Source organism: Leptodactylus fuscus, chromosome 4 (assembly GCF_031893055.1).
Source record: "Leptodactylus fuscus isolate aLepFus1 chromosome 4, aLepFus1.hap2, whole genome shotgun sequence".
NCBI classification, from domain to species: domain Eukaryota; kingdom Metazoa; phylum Chordata; class Amphibia; order Anura; family Leptodactylidae; genus Leptodactylus; species Leptodactylus fuscus.
Genome location: NC_134268.1, coordinates 198,383,483 through 198,398,221, shown reverse-complemented (window position 1 = coordinate 198,398,221; position 14,739 = coordinate 198,383,483). Strand labels below are relative to the sequence as shown.

Below are 14,739 nucleotides of genomic sequence, written 5' to 3'. Positions count from 1 at the left end.
CACCCCTCCAACCCAAACAGATCATCAGCTCGCAAAGGAAAAAAACTTTTAGGAACGGAAACTTCTTACCCTTCATCCTGAACATCTCCTGACAGGTAGGCAGAGGACCAGGATAAGTGGCCAATGGTAATTTTAGGAGTTGTTATAGTGTCTTATGATGATGACGTCATACATTGTGCTAGGAGGATGATGTCATGCATAGTCATATTCAATGACTTCATGTGATGCCTTATGCTGATGATGTAATGAACAGTCACGTTTTATAATTTTAGGTCTTATGGTGATGACACATTGTGTTATGATGATGTCATACTCAATGATTTCATACATTGTCTTATGTTGATGATAAGGGGATATCGTCATGCCTTAGGGAGAGACCACCATATAGGTGTGTGGAGACTTGTTAAGCCTTTAGCACTCCACTTTGCAAGGGACCATGGGAAGAATATGCAAATCTGTCTTCCATGATGTAATTAGGAAGTCAGGTGCCTCAGTGTTGCAAACCAATAGAGGGCGCTCACTGGAATGTGCAAACCTGTCTTCCCTGGTGTAATTAGGAAGACAGAATCTCAGTGATATGTCCCAATAAAGGCTGCTCCCTTTAACATCATGCTCGACCTTCCCTCCTTTGTTTTTGCAATGATGCCGGGATTATTACCAGGTATAGTCTCTCAACCGAGGACGGCCGTTTCGATGTTATTGCATCTCGTCAGCCCGGTGTAGAGAAGACTAACCTGGTAGAGGTGAGAGGCTTAGACAGGCTTTAATGGGCCATATCACTGAGATTCTCTCTTCCTAATTACATCAGGGAAGACAGGCTTGCACATTCCAGTGAGCGCCCTCTATTGATTTGCAACACTGAGGCACCTGAATTCCTAATTACATCATGGAAGACAGATTTGCATATTCTTCCCATGGTTATGTTGATGATGTCATACTCAATGATTTCATGTCACATCTTGTATGGTAATGCCAAAGTATGTCACATGATAAGCCTTACCTCCTGCACACCTTTACCTGGGCCGCTGCAATGTATAGTCTACGCACTTCATACCATCCATTACAATTAGAGTAAACCCAAACCAAAAATAATTTCTTATGTAAAAAAAACCTCAATATTATTTAAGGTCAGGTGAGTATATAGGACTGTGTGCACGCTGCAGCGGTAATTCATGTCAATATGACGCCGGTCGCTCCGGTCTGCATGCACCATGCTGCTGCTTAATGCCAGTCACACCGCACATAATCCTGCCGCTCGCAATGAGCTCTGGGCAGCATGTCGTCTTCTGCCATTACATAGGCCTGTTAGTAAGGCTGCAGATAACCGCGCTGACAGACCGGCAGCCAAGAGGCCCAGCATGGATCTAGTTCATTTTGAGCAGATTAAGGACAGGGTTTACTTCTGGGACCAGACACGTGTTGCATTTGTCTATGTTTAATACCGAAAAACGTAAAAGGGCTTTTAAAATACGACTCGTAATTTGGGACTTCTATTTCCTGCTACTGTTTATATTTACAGATCCTCAAAATCTACACCAGAAGATGGTGACTCCAGTGACAGCTTAAAGACGTCCCCCACCTCCAACTCTCTGCGTCCTTCTAATAGTCGCTACTTCATTGCTTCCTATGAAGTTGGAATTTTTTCTCTGCTCCTTACGACGCCTGAGCGGTCATTCTTGTCTATTTCAGCACTTAGTAAGTTCAATAGGCTCTCTACTGTCAAGTGGGCGGGTCAGAGTCTGGGAACTCCTACCTGATTATGGAGAGTCTAATTAGCATGTTGGGTGATAAAATAACTGCGCCGATAGCTCAGCAAAGGTGAGAGAGAGATCATAATTCCAACTGCGCCAGAATTATCAGAGTGGCGACTATTGCTGGGATGCCAAAGTCTAAATCTTGGAACCGTTGAAAGAGGCAGGTAAAATGATACATATATGTTATGGCGCCCCCTACTGTTCTTCAGGTTCCCTTCTCAGTGGTATGAACTAGAGGGAAAAAGCCACTTCTAGTGTGCACAATAGCAGGAATCACTCACAGCTAGCGATGAGCGAGTACTGCTCGGATCAGCCGATCCGAACAGCAAGCTCGCATAGAAATGAATGGACGTAGCCGGCACGCGGGGGGGTTAAGCGGCCGGCCGCCGTCAAAGCGGAAGTACCAGGTGCATCCATTCATTTCTATGGAGCGTGCTGTTTGGATCGGCTGATCAGAACAGTACTCGCTCATCTCTACTCACAGCTAAAAGGACCTGGCAGGTGGGACTAAGCTACTGAGCATGTGCGACCACCAGAACTGAACACAAGGTGGACATTCTTTATAGGAAATTTAAAATAAACCAATAGGTGGTGCTACAGCAATTCCCAGACACTGGAGAACTTGTATTGTTTTGCATGACCTACCAGTAAAATATTAAATCTGGGACAACCCCTTTATAGGACTTCCTAGCAGATCAAGTATTGGACCAAAGAAGTGTCTGCCGTAGACCAAAACAACCCGGCAAAGTACTAGTCGTATCATTATATACGGTAGATGGTGCATCAAGAGGTAAAGGAGTTCTCTAGGTTCCACTAATAAGTGCACTTATTCCCAGCTAGAACTTTCCAGTCCTCACATTTGCGCAGTATTCGTTCACCCCGCTAAGTGCTGTTAATATGATACACTAAACAGCTACAGGCCGGATTAGTGCACTGGGGAGAAAACGCACGCACAGTAATTGGTCAACTAACGTCAATCAGCTGTCCGGCAGATCATTGACATGGAATGAAGCAAAAGGCAAATGTGCAATTTCAGACGTATCTGGTGGAAGCGTAGACAAGAAAATGGCAGAAAACACATTTTTGAGAAGTGTCCTTCAGCTCGAATTATTGTTGGCTGCTTATTAACTGAAAACGCTCTCAATGGCCGCGGCCGGGAGGAGATGTGAGACGATGTGTCAAGTTCTTTGTATCCGCGAACGTAAAGTAATGAAAATATTTTAATCAATGCGTTACCGTATAAAGCCTTTTATCAGGGGCAACTAGGGTCACCGCTATACGGCAATCTGAAAGCGTTGTATAGCATGGCCACCCATACTAAATATTACCGTCCATAGCCTTCTAGAAAGAAGGGCCAAGACAAGTCCATCATGGTTTTAGAAAATTTCGGAGATTTTCTAGAAGATGAGGATAGCTAAGTGCAGTCAGTTCCCCTCTATGGTGGTACAGAGATTTCCTATAGGTCCATAAATCAGATCTGTAGGTATTTTCTGGGCCATTGTGTGGTGCCCTATACCTTGGGTCATCCAAGCTTGGGTTGCCGCCAAGATCCCTGGACACTTGCCTGCTAATGAAATTCCCTTCAGACACTTGGAGATTAATGGGCATGATGTGGCACAGGAGTTGTAAGAAGAGTTTTTGCTAAGGCATGCCTAGGGCACACATGGATATATGTTCAGAAAGGTCTCCCTTGTCCCTTTAAAGGGGTCATGGCGGAATCGGGGAGATCAAAAACACTTCCAGGTTTCCTTCCAAATCAAAATGCACAGCATCCAATACAATTGTGCAGATGAAGGGTAAAAAGTGGCGAGATAAAGAGATGACGTGCATGTCCATGAGCATAACCATATGGGTGCAGGGATTCCTGGAGACTAAAGCGGCCCATGGGATCCCTCTGCCTCAGGACATGATCAGATTAATACTACAAATGACACATTATAGTTAGGGTGACCAAGACTGTGGTGTTAAAGTTGTGAAGTTGGAGTCTGGACCCATTTTGGGTAGAGTAGGAAAAAGTTACCAACTCCAACAACAAAATGATAAATTATGTTCCCTCTATTATACAATCATTATATGATGAATTACATTTCCCGGGGACGTCCTTACTAGAAATGAGCGAACAGTAAAATGTTCGAGGTTCGATATTCATTTCGAGTAGCCCCTCAATATTTGACTACTCGAATCGAATATCGAACCCTATTATACTCTATGGGGGGAAATGCTCGTTTCAGAGGTAGGCAACGTTCGATCAAATTATACTTACCAAGTCCACGAGTGAGGGTCGGGCTGGATCCTCCGAGAAGTCTTCTCCGCACAGCGTCCCCGCGGCATCTTCCGGCTCTGAATTCACTCTGCCAGGCATCGGGCCTGGGCAGAGCAGACTGCACATGCTCGCACTACAAGCGGACATGCGCAGTCGGCTCTGCCCAGGCCCGATGCCTGGCAGAGTGAATTCAGAGCCGGAAGACGCCGCGGGAAAGCTGCACGGAGAAGACTTCTAAAGGTAGGAGAAGAACCAGCGTTGATTGGCCGACTGTATAGCATTCGGCCAATCAATGCTGGTTCTGCATCGAACTTTTCCATTTGAACAGCGAGTGGTACTCGATCGAGTACGAGTATTTCGAATACCGTAGTATTCAATCGAATACCTACTCGATCGAGTACTACTCGCTCATCTCTAGTCCTTACTACAGATTTTTTCATTGCATCCAAGAGCTCCCGGTTACCCACCCCTAAGAATATCAATACACAAATTTTTGCCCTCATATTGATATTCTACCTCAATGTCCAAGTGGGGGAACCCAAAGCTTTAATTATTAAAGTCAATGCAGAATCTGAAGATGTGGCGCTCACATCCTATATCTCTTCTGTCATGAGGAATAAATTTCATTTGGGGGAAAAAAATAAATAAAGATACGAAAACACCTGCCAATTACCTGAAAGCAAATCCTGATAAAAAAAATGTGTAAAGTGCTGGCTTGAATTTCGAACATATATAATGTAATGACTGTTTAGAAATGATAAAAACCCCATCAAGAACGCTATTTATTCTGCAAATTCCCCGCACATAAATAGAATGTTATTTGAGAAAGGTGAGCTTACTCCTTGATATGGCGCATCAATGTCAGGAGCGGAATGGAAATCTGAAATAAGCATGAAAAATATGTATTTTATGGAAATTTTGTGCACCTAGAACCCAGCGCCTCAGCAAAACTGCCAATAGAAATAGTACATAAACAGCAAATTATCATATGGCAAGGTGCTTATGATGAAGCCTTTTGTTTAGGTAATTCTTAACATCAGATAGAAGAAATGTCAGCTAAAGAGAACCGAAAACTAATAAAAGTGCATTATACAGCCAGAAGGATTTCTCCAGCACATAGTCGATCAGGGGAAACTTTTGGAGTCCCATTTTCCAAAGTATGTCCAAAAATCTAAAAACTTTAAAAAAAAAAAAAACACAACTGATTGGAATGCTATAAAACCGTAGAAGCACCAATACTTATCTAGTCAAATCCCTTTCAACTCCCATTCAGACACTTCCTGTGTCCCCTGCTGGTCTCTATTTTCATGTTCCAGTGACAATGTGTCCATATAGCAAATACATGTCCAACAATCTCTGGCTGAAGCAGCAATGGGTCACCACAAACTCGGAGGATGGTGAATGGTTGTAGTGGTCACAATGTCCAAGTCAAAATGTTATAGCTGGACCAGGAAGAACTGGGACCAGCAGGGGAACCATGGAGGCGAAGGAATGGGAGTGGTGGGAGATGTGTATTTTATTATTATTAAAAATGTATTTATTTAACTTTACGTGGATGGAAAAGCCCTTAGAGTATGTTCACACGGTGGAAAATGGCTTCCACGTCTGAACATACCGCGTGGCAGTGCACCGGCATTCCGCGCCTGAATGGATGGACCTAATTGGGAGGGAGTCTCGCGCCGCGGAATCCGTGGCAAAATAGGGCAGCTCGCTTTTCTTTTCCACTACTAGCTAGCGTAAAAAAGAAGCGAGCGGCTCCCATTGAAGTCAATGGGTGCCATTTTTGGCAGTGGATTTTGAGGCCGATTCCGCATCAAAATCTGCTGACAAAACCCCCCCGTGTGAACAGACCCTTAGGAGTAAGTTCATACTGGGTTTTTTGGTCAGGATTTTGAGGCCGTATCCGCCTCAAAATCTTGACCAAAAAGATGTCTCCCATTGAAATCAATAGGAGCCGGTTAGTCCTTTTTTCCGGGAGCAGTTTCTTCCGGCTCCCGGGAAAAAAGAAGCAACATGCTCATTCTTTCAAGCAGATTTGCCTCGTGACAATCACCTGAAGACACTCCCTCCCGACTAGGCCCATTCATTTGGGCCTAACCCGGAGTGGAGTGCGCGACTGGATGCCGGTGCACTCAACCAACACCCTGTCGCAGCTACCCTCTACCTCAGGTTCCGGACCAAAAAACCCAGTGTGAACGTACCCTTAGAAAGGACATTTCATGTCCTTGGAGATCAGTGGTATTATATTTAGCTGAATGCCAGCTTCGCAGATATGCGCCCAGTGCCAGAGATACCACTGCCCTTAGTTTCAGACAAACCCTTTCAGATTGAGGCCATCATGGCAGGCAAATTGACAATTTCAACAAATAAAGTTGTGGCCAACCAACCCTGCAGTGTAAGGCAGTAAGATATGGCAGCCATCCAGATGATAGGGTAACCATGTAAAGGCTTGCGTCCTTCAGGACAGCTATCTCCTATGGCTCATGTATAGACGTAGGTCAGCTGAAGAAGTCGAAATCATGTCTATGGGGTCGCCCAACTCTCCCGTAGCGTCAGAAGTCAGAGAACATGCGCGTTGGGCATGTTGGATTTTAGCTGCCATAGTCTGGTGGCCTGTTCACAACATATGCACACTTGGCCAGGCGCACATGTGAATGTAGGAGTCAGATGGGATAGCGGATGTATCCATGTTCATGGCCAGCTTTACCATCTTTTCCCTGCCTAACCTCCATTTCTATTTCACGGTATTAATAGCTCTGTCCTCCATTTCAGCAGTGTAGCATGACGCGGACTTGGCCGACTCTGGAAGTGAACAGCATCCATAGCAAATGTTCTGTCAGTGAGCAGCTTAAAAGCCCACGACTGACTCATGAGACCAAATTCGGCTGATAATCAGTTTCATAGACTTATTCATCATTCTGTTTCGAGGGCCATTATCTAAGCAGACTTCTCATACGGGAATACAAGTGAAAATTCCACTTAAAATGAAATAATCCTTGACTGCTATTATTTCACTAACATAAATGATTAGTGTCCGCGGAAAGATAAGCTGATTAATAATGGATTGTATGCACATTAGCAGCCCTGTCTGCTGCCGGAAAGAAATCCTAACCGAGGTTCTGCCGCAACTGGGGCTGATACTTTTATTTTAGGGAAACCGTTTCCATTCGAGGGTTTATCCCAATAGTTAGAGAACATGTCTGATTTGTGATAGTCCTGAACTCTTACCAAAAACAGGTCAATCTCTAACCCTTAAAAACAACCTGTCACCATCTCCACCATCTGCGAATAGCTGCCGCTCCACTGATTCCAGCACAGTTGGAGTTTTCTCTTTAGCCCCACCATTCCTGAGCAACAATCACGGGTGGTTTTGGTGTTAATTTTTTTTCCATCGACTGTGGATATGTCTTTTAAAGGGTCCCACAGATAGATAGCTTAGGGTCACTTAAACTGCTGAAACATTGCTGTTTTTGTCAATATGCAAATGAGCTATTTGGAAGACATTGCCATTGCTGCAAAGAGTCACATTTACATAATGACAAAATCAGCAATATCTCAGAGGCAGCGATTCACAAGAGGAAAAATACCCTTTGATTCAGGTGATCCTATGCCCATCTGTGGGGCTGGGTTGATATACAGAGGTCTGGCGACACACTCCCTTTAAGGAAAACAATCTGTTGTACAATCTGGCTATGATCAGGCAAGTCCAGGGACTCGCTGCCTTTTCTTGCACACAAATTAGAAGATTACATGGCATTTGCACTTTGCCACTTCTGCTTCTTCATTTGCTCGGAGACCTTGGCACACATTTTACCCTGACAGCTATGGGAATTTTGCTTTTTGTGAAACTGCCAGATCTGGAGCATATGGAATAATCCCTCCGTGTATTTCGGCTGCTACTTTCCCGCTCGTGTCTGAACATAAGTTATTTGGTATATAGTGTGTATATCGCAGGCCTACAGGACGTACGCCAGAGACGGAGCCGTGGCATCACACAGTTAATTGCCGCGTCCTTCCAGGTTCATAAAATCTACCCCGGACAATAAAGAGAAATGAACAAATCTGAGGATACAAAAATCTTATTATTCATTCTAAATTGAAAAATCTGTGATTTTGTGCCCTCTGTAATACTCGGGGCCAGGGCTGGAGGCTTTGCATAAGCCTTTAATTAACGGTACCGAGGGAGCTTACCGCCGATAGAGACGAAAGTGAAGGAAATATTAATGAGCGCTAGAACATCAAGAAAGGGGCCGCAACCCAACCCTTAGGGTGCCGCTCGCTTTAAAGCAAAAATGCCCCTAATAGACAAACCATTAATATCCAAGGGCAAGAAGATGTCAAATGAAAACTGCTCCACCCGCTATACATAAGAGGTACTGCTACCGAGCGTGTACGGACAACTAGTGACCTTATTAATATGCACGGGGGGTATTTATGGTTATCGCCAATGGACACCTATAACACTGTGATTTTCTGAGGTTAGAAATAAAATTGGACAGGTTAAAATCCAAACTTTGTTTTCCATCTGAAGCAAATAATGGAGGACACAAACACCCAGCGGCGCCCTTAATATCCGATAAATTATAACAGAGCGCCCAGTTATCTAACACTCCATAGCATTGAGAGCCCTGAAATTCAAAACGTAACACCCTACCTGCAATTCAATGGATAACATTAAACTTCCGTTAAGATGGTAGTCTTTAGCTATTGGACCTGCGATCATACATATGTTATGACCGTTAAAGGGGTGTCCCATTGACAAATTTATCCCTTGTTGACATGGACGGCCTGTTGTCTATAGGAGTGCAATTCTGTCAACTGAACCTGAACATTTTTAGGCAACTGCTTGACCCGCTAAGGACGCGGTTGTGTCTTTTCTTATGATCTAACACAGGTCCAGAAGGGCAGACATACATTCCATCATAGAATGGACAACGACGACTTCCAAATGAATCCATTGACTATAATGGGATTTGTTGGGTGTCTTATGTTTCCCGTGACATAGCTGGATAAAAAAAGTTGGGCACGCAGACTTTTTCATCCAGTATGTCTGACAGACTATGCCACGGATGGACACCCATGGCCTCATGTGTTGGGGGCCTCCCAACTATCCCGACAGCAGATATTTGGTATCGGACATATTTTAAGTACTTGAATGACAGCTATATAATACTGTATGTATAGCTTAGAGTCTATGGCTTACTACCACAGATTGGGCTCGTTTCCTTCTTTAAGTGTTCACCTTCCATTTAACGCTCAAAGGATCCATTCACACAGAGGAAAATGGTTAGGAATTTGGTGTGGAATATCAGCGCTGAAAAAAGGCCTCCCATTGACTTTAATGGGTTCCTTTTTCTGCAAGGAATCCATTGAAGTCAATGGGAGGTTTTTTTTTCAGTGCTGAAACTCCACACCAAATTCCTCCGTATGAATGGACCCATAGCTGAGAAGATTTTCAGTGTAAGTAGTGATACAGTATAGGCAAAGGGCTGTATTGGTCTTTGGGGTCAATACACCATATAGATGGCCATATTAAAGCAAGCGTGTCTTGTTCAAGAAACAGCGCCACCCTAGTATATGGGCTGCGTCAGGTATTGCAGCACCAGAGACTTCTCTCCATTTTTGGTCACTTCTATACATTAGCTGCAGTGGGGCACATCTCTACTTGCATACATAGTACTTAGAGGGTCTTCTATACTACGCACTTATGGAAATAGCACAAGAACACAATGCTGACCATTATAAAAACACTGGCGATTGTAATGTGATTATCAATGGCAAATATACATCTGAAAGGTCCGCGATCAATTAGCGAGCGCATTAAGAGCGCGGATCCTGCAATTGTCTCTGGTATAAAAGATACACATCACCGGGTGGGAGAAAGAAATATGAGATGATGTCAGCTGCCATAATGAATCAGAGCCCAGAAGGTGGTCGGGAGGAACCAGCGGGTTGTGATGAAATATTAAAACCAGTGATTATTGATGAAAAATGAATTAGCCTTTTTGATTTCCGCAACCTTTAAATCACATCCACAGTTCTGGAGCTAATTAAAACGGCTGCGACACATTTGGCTCGCTCCGAGCAGCCATTTACAGATCTGCCTAACAAAAGGCTTTTAAGGTCATATTTCCATATGTGCGGGTGTATGTATGTGTTGGAGGGGAGGGGGGTAAACCAATTCCATTTATACATCAGGGTATTTGATTTGGGACATCCTGGAGTAGACTTCTCAGCTAATCGTATGACGGATGAACCCAATTCCTTCAAGGCCACAAATGTAGCCATTGTGAGTCCTGCATCGGTGTGTGGTCGATCAATATATTAAGTTATCTGTGACAATAATGAGAGGAATGGCTAAGAATAGCTTCAGACAAGGCAACAGAACCGCTTAGACAGCTGCGGAGTAGGATAGGAGAGCATCAGGTTAGAGGTGGAGGGGAAACCACGGTAAAAGCAATCACTATGGGTCTGACACCAAGCCATCCTGAAACTTCTGGCTGCTCAAGGGACATTTAGGTGAGCCCCTACTCCTTCAAGGCTAAAAATGTAGATCTGTTTTAAGGATGGATCAGCGACATCAGATTTGTGGTGGCCAACACCCCTACCGATAAGCTGCTCTCAAACTGATTCACAGAGAATGGAGCAGGAAGCAGACAGCACTGTTCTCCGTATAGCGATCAGACCAGGCTACTGCAGATCAACTCCCATTCACTTGAAAAAGAAGCCAAGTTGCAATGTCACCATTCAATCACTACACAGAGAACAGAGCTGTCTGCTTACTGCTCTATTCTCTGCTGAAAACAGCTGATCCATGGGGGTGCTGTGTATCGGACTGGAATTTCTTTGTTGCAAGTTTTTAAAAAGTCGTAAACCCAAAGTTTTCCAACTTTTTAATGCTACTTTTCTGGCATAGGGCATTACAACATGGGCTCCAAAGTCCATCTTGGGTACAAAACCATATAAACGCATATCAATGTCACATGTAGCTATATGGGAGGAGATTCCAGAACTCACTCAGCTCAAATGAGTTGATTATTCATTAATTTATTTTTGTTAATAGAAGGGCCCATCCCTTCCTGACTACAAGAAGATCACGTTGTCAACAACAATCAGTTGTAACTTTTTAACTTATGAGGGATTCTTATTGCTTCATTTTCCTGCAGTGCCACCACAGGAGAAATTAGGTATTACACCGATTTTAGTGAAATCAATAGACTGTTCATGTAATGTATGGCCACAATGAGAAAGCTCTTGGTAGCCAATCTCTACGGGCCTAGATGAGGAACACTTCTCTAACTCAGAATAGGTTTCATTATCCAGACAACCCCTTTAAGCCAAGAGCTGTATATGGGTGTGCGGAGTGGTCACTATAACCTATATACAACCCACGGCTTCTCATACAGCTGGATTTATTTACAGATTGTAGTCTGAATAATGAGCTGTCACCATGAGGCCGAATCCACACACTGGGGACAAATTGGGTTTTTTGCCCCAAGTTACCACCAACAATGCAAGAGAAGATTTACCTTATGGTGATCAGCCTCAGTAAATAATTGGGTCTTTCTCCTCCTTCCGCTCCTTATACAGTATTATTCTAGTTTATTATGGAAAAGACCATGAAAACCCGCAAAATAACACCAAATGGAAATATTGTACAGCTGAAGGACGCCGCAGGGAAATGACTGACTGTGGTGTGAACACGGCCGCTGATCTGACACTGCCAATCCTATGCTTAATTTAATTAAACCTCTAATTGTTATGAGGCGTGTAATATCCAATGTCAGAAATATTAATTAGGACGATAACCTTCAAGGTGTAATGCCTGCCATCACTAGAAGCACATCCAGGAGAGCGTGCAATACTTACATGAAAGTCAATAGCGTGATCACAGTGATCCAGCTGATCAGGGACTAGACAGTCACCAGCCGCCTAGAGGTGGCAGCACGGAGCAAGCCCTGGAAAATGTCTGGACGTCTATTCAGAAAAAAGTCCGTTTTGTGTCTGCAAAAAAACACTGCTTCCGTTTTATGCAGCTCTGCCAATACTTTCTGCTTCGACAACTCTATAAAATTCAGCATATCCTGGCAGTGCAAAAACAGACAACACATAGATGATATCCTTAGACCCCATGCACAAGAATGTATTTTTGTTCCATGTGCTATCCTTTAATTCCATGGCACCAAGCACCTGACCATAGGATTGAGACACAAAATGGAGTCAATGCCATTTGTGTCCGTTTGTTTTATATGGGTGCATTCACACTACGGAACGCCAGCGTGTATCACAGCCGTACACGTCGGCGTTACAGCAGGGCTGCCGGACACTTCCCATTCATTTCTATGGGAGCCGGCATGCGAGCGCTCCCCATAGAAATGAATGGACTGCTTTTTTCCATTCATTTCTATGGGGAGCGCTCGCATGCCAGCTCCCATAGAAATGAATGGGAAGTGTCCGGCAGCCCTGCTGTAACGCCGGCGTGTATGGCTGTGATACACGCTGGCGTTCCGTAGTGTGAATGCACCCTTAGATTGGAAAACACAGACTGCACTTGGATCTAATACATAACATTTACACAGATCCACCAATGACTATAGTCACATCCATGGGGCCCCATGTCGAACTTTCTGAATTCTGCATGGACCAACAATCTGTGTGAATAGCCTCATTGACTTTAATGGGTTCATGCGAAGTCCACTGGACACATGAACAGCCCATGGACGTGAAATACACTTGTCTAAGTAAGCTAATTTATTTTATCACTAAGGCTGGGTTCATACAGGGTTTTCTGGTCTGGGATCTGAGACGGAGCCGGCCTCAAGTCCCGGTCCAAAATATGGGCAGCTGCGACTGGATGTCAGTGCAGTGTACCGGCATCCAGTCACGCACTCTGCTCCGGATTAGGCCCAAATGAATGGGCCTAGTTGGGAGGAGGGAGTGTCTTCAGACGGATTCGCGAGTTGACTCCGCCTGAAGAATGAGCATGTCCGTTCTTTTTTTCTGGGAGCCGAAACAAACAGCTCCCGGAAAAAAGAACTGACCGGTTCCCATTTATTTCAATGGGAGCCGTCTTTTTGGTCAGGATTTTGAGGCAGATACGGTCTCAAAATCCTGACCAAAATACCCCATGTAAACTCAGTCTTAAAGGGGTTGTCCAGAGTTTCAAAAAAATCCGATTAATGTGGAGACTCTTTTCCTAGTTCACTGCAACACAACCCCACCCATACGGTCCAGCATCCAAAACTCACTGTAAGACAAAGGGCTCACGTTGCAGAAAAGCTGTTTATTCTGTTGGATTTTTCTGCAGTTTTTGGGTTAGGTACAGGGGAGAAGTATAAGAGCGTCCTATATATTTCCCATTACTTGGGCAGCCTCAAAAATGCAGCAAAATCTGCAACAAAAAAAATCAGCTTGGGGTCTAACCCTAAAAACTCGACATCCATAAATGTCCTGATCCACCAGCTGTTCCTCTCGGACTTTTCGCTGTCATTGAGGCGGCCATAGAGGATGGAAGGCAGTGCCATAATAAAGATCAGATGGGTCTCGTCCTCCCCTCGGCAGCTGCATGGGTTATTTCCGAACAGATGAAATATACTTAATACAGTGACTCAATGAATACACAATGCCAATATGATCCAGGTAAAGCTTTTAAGTCATTTATAATAAGCCATCTCTTCAGGTCTAATTTCACCTCTCATCGGATATTTCCCTCTAGGACAGTACCACGGGCAATTGAACTCATGTATCTTATTAAAGGCGATTGGTCTTGGGATACCTTAAGCCGTCATTTCCCCTTTACAATGGGTTATACCTAATATGAGCTTTCCATGGGATAGCTGGATTATGGTTTCTATGACTGTAAATAGAAAAGGATGTGAGCACCTGCCATGTTGCTCCAGGCCAATATCTGGATTTCATTACCAACCTCTAAGAACTATATGAGCAATGGCCGCCGACTGTCACGGACAATGCTTTCTAATTATCTGTCCGAGTAATATTAATTAGAGGACGGAGGTAACGGAGGGAGAGGCTCCTTTAATCCTGCTTTTATCTTTCTTAGATGGAACAAGCTGATCTTTTTCTTCTCTTGACTTCCAGGAAGAGCATTTGCTTTAGGTTAAGTATGAGGCCTGCTCTTCTTGTAAGACGTGCTGCGCAGAGTGTTTCATCAACACGCGAGGCTCTGCTATTCCTACATTTCCTGGAGGGAAAATCACTATTTGTTGCAGACCGTGACTGGCTTTTGTTTCCCTTTCATATGCCAGCTCCATCTAAAGCATTATTATTTTATACGCACTGCCTCACATTGAAAACACAAGTTCCATATTTTTATAGAAAGGTAAGAGAAAACACACGATTGCGGAAGAGACAATGGACTGCGGTAATTGGAGGATGGGCCGGCATGTCGTGGTGTAAATATTACCAGACTGGTATAATGAGTCAAGGGGCCCGATTGTGGGCGCATCCCTCAAGAGGACGCACGCCACAGGAAACGTAGTGTTTAACACATTATATTCTACTGACACACCACTGCTTGTAGTGTATCACACAGTACCTTCTACTGACACACCAACGCTTGTAGTGTATCACACAGTACCTTCTACTGCTGCACCAGCCCTCGTAATGTACCATACAGTACCTTCTACTGCTGCACCACCCCTGGTAGTGTATCATACAGTACCTTCTACTGACACACCAACGCTTGTAGTGTATCGCACAGTA

The 14,739-nt window shown here is 44.1% G+C and overlaps 1 protein-coding gene across 12 annotated transcripts in view; it reads right to left on the bottom strand.

The window, feature by feature from the left end:
• Nucleotides 1-14,739, bottom strand: part of PARD3 (par-3 family cell polarity regulator) — a 441,643-nt gene that overhangs the window by 88,786 nt on the left and 338,118 nt on the right. The window lies entirely within an intron of this gene.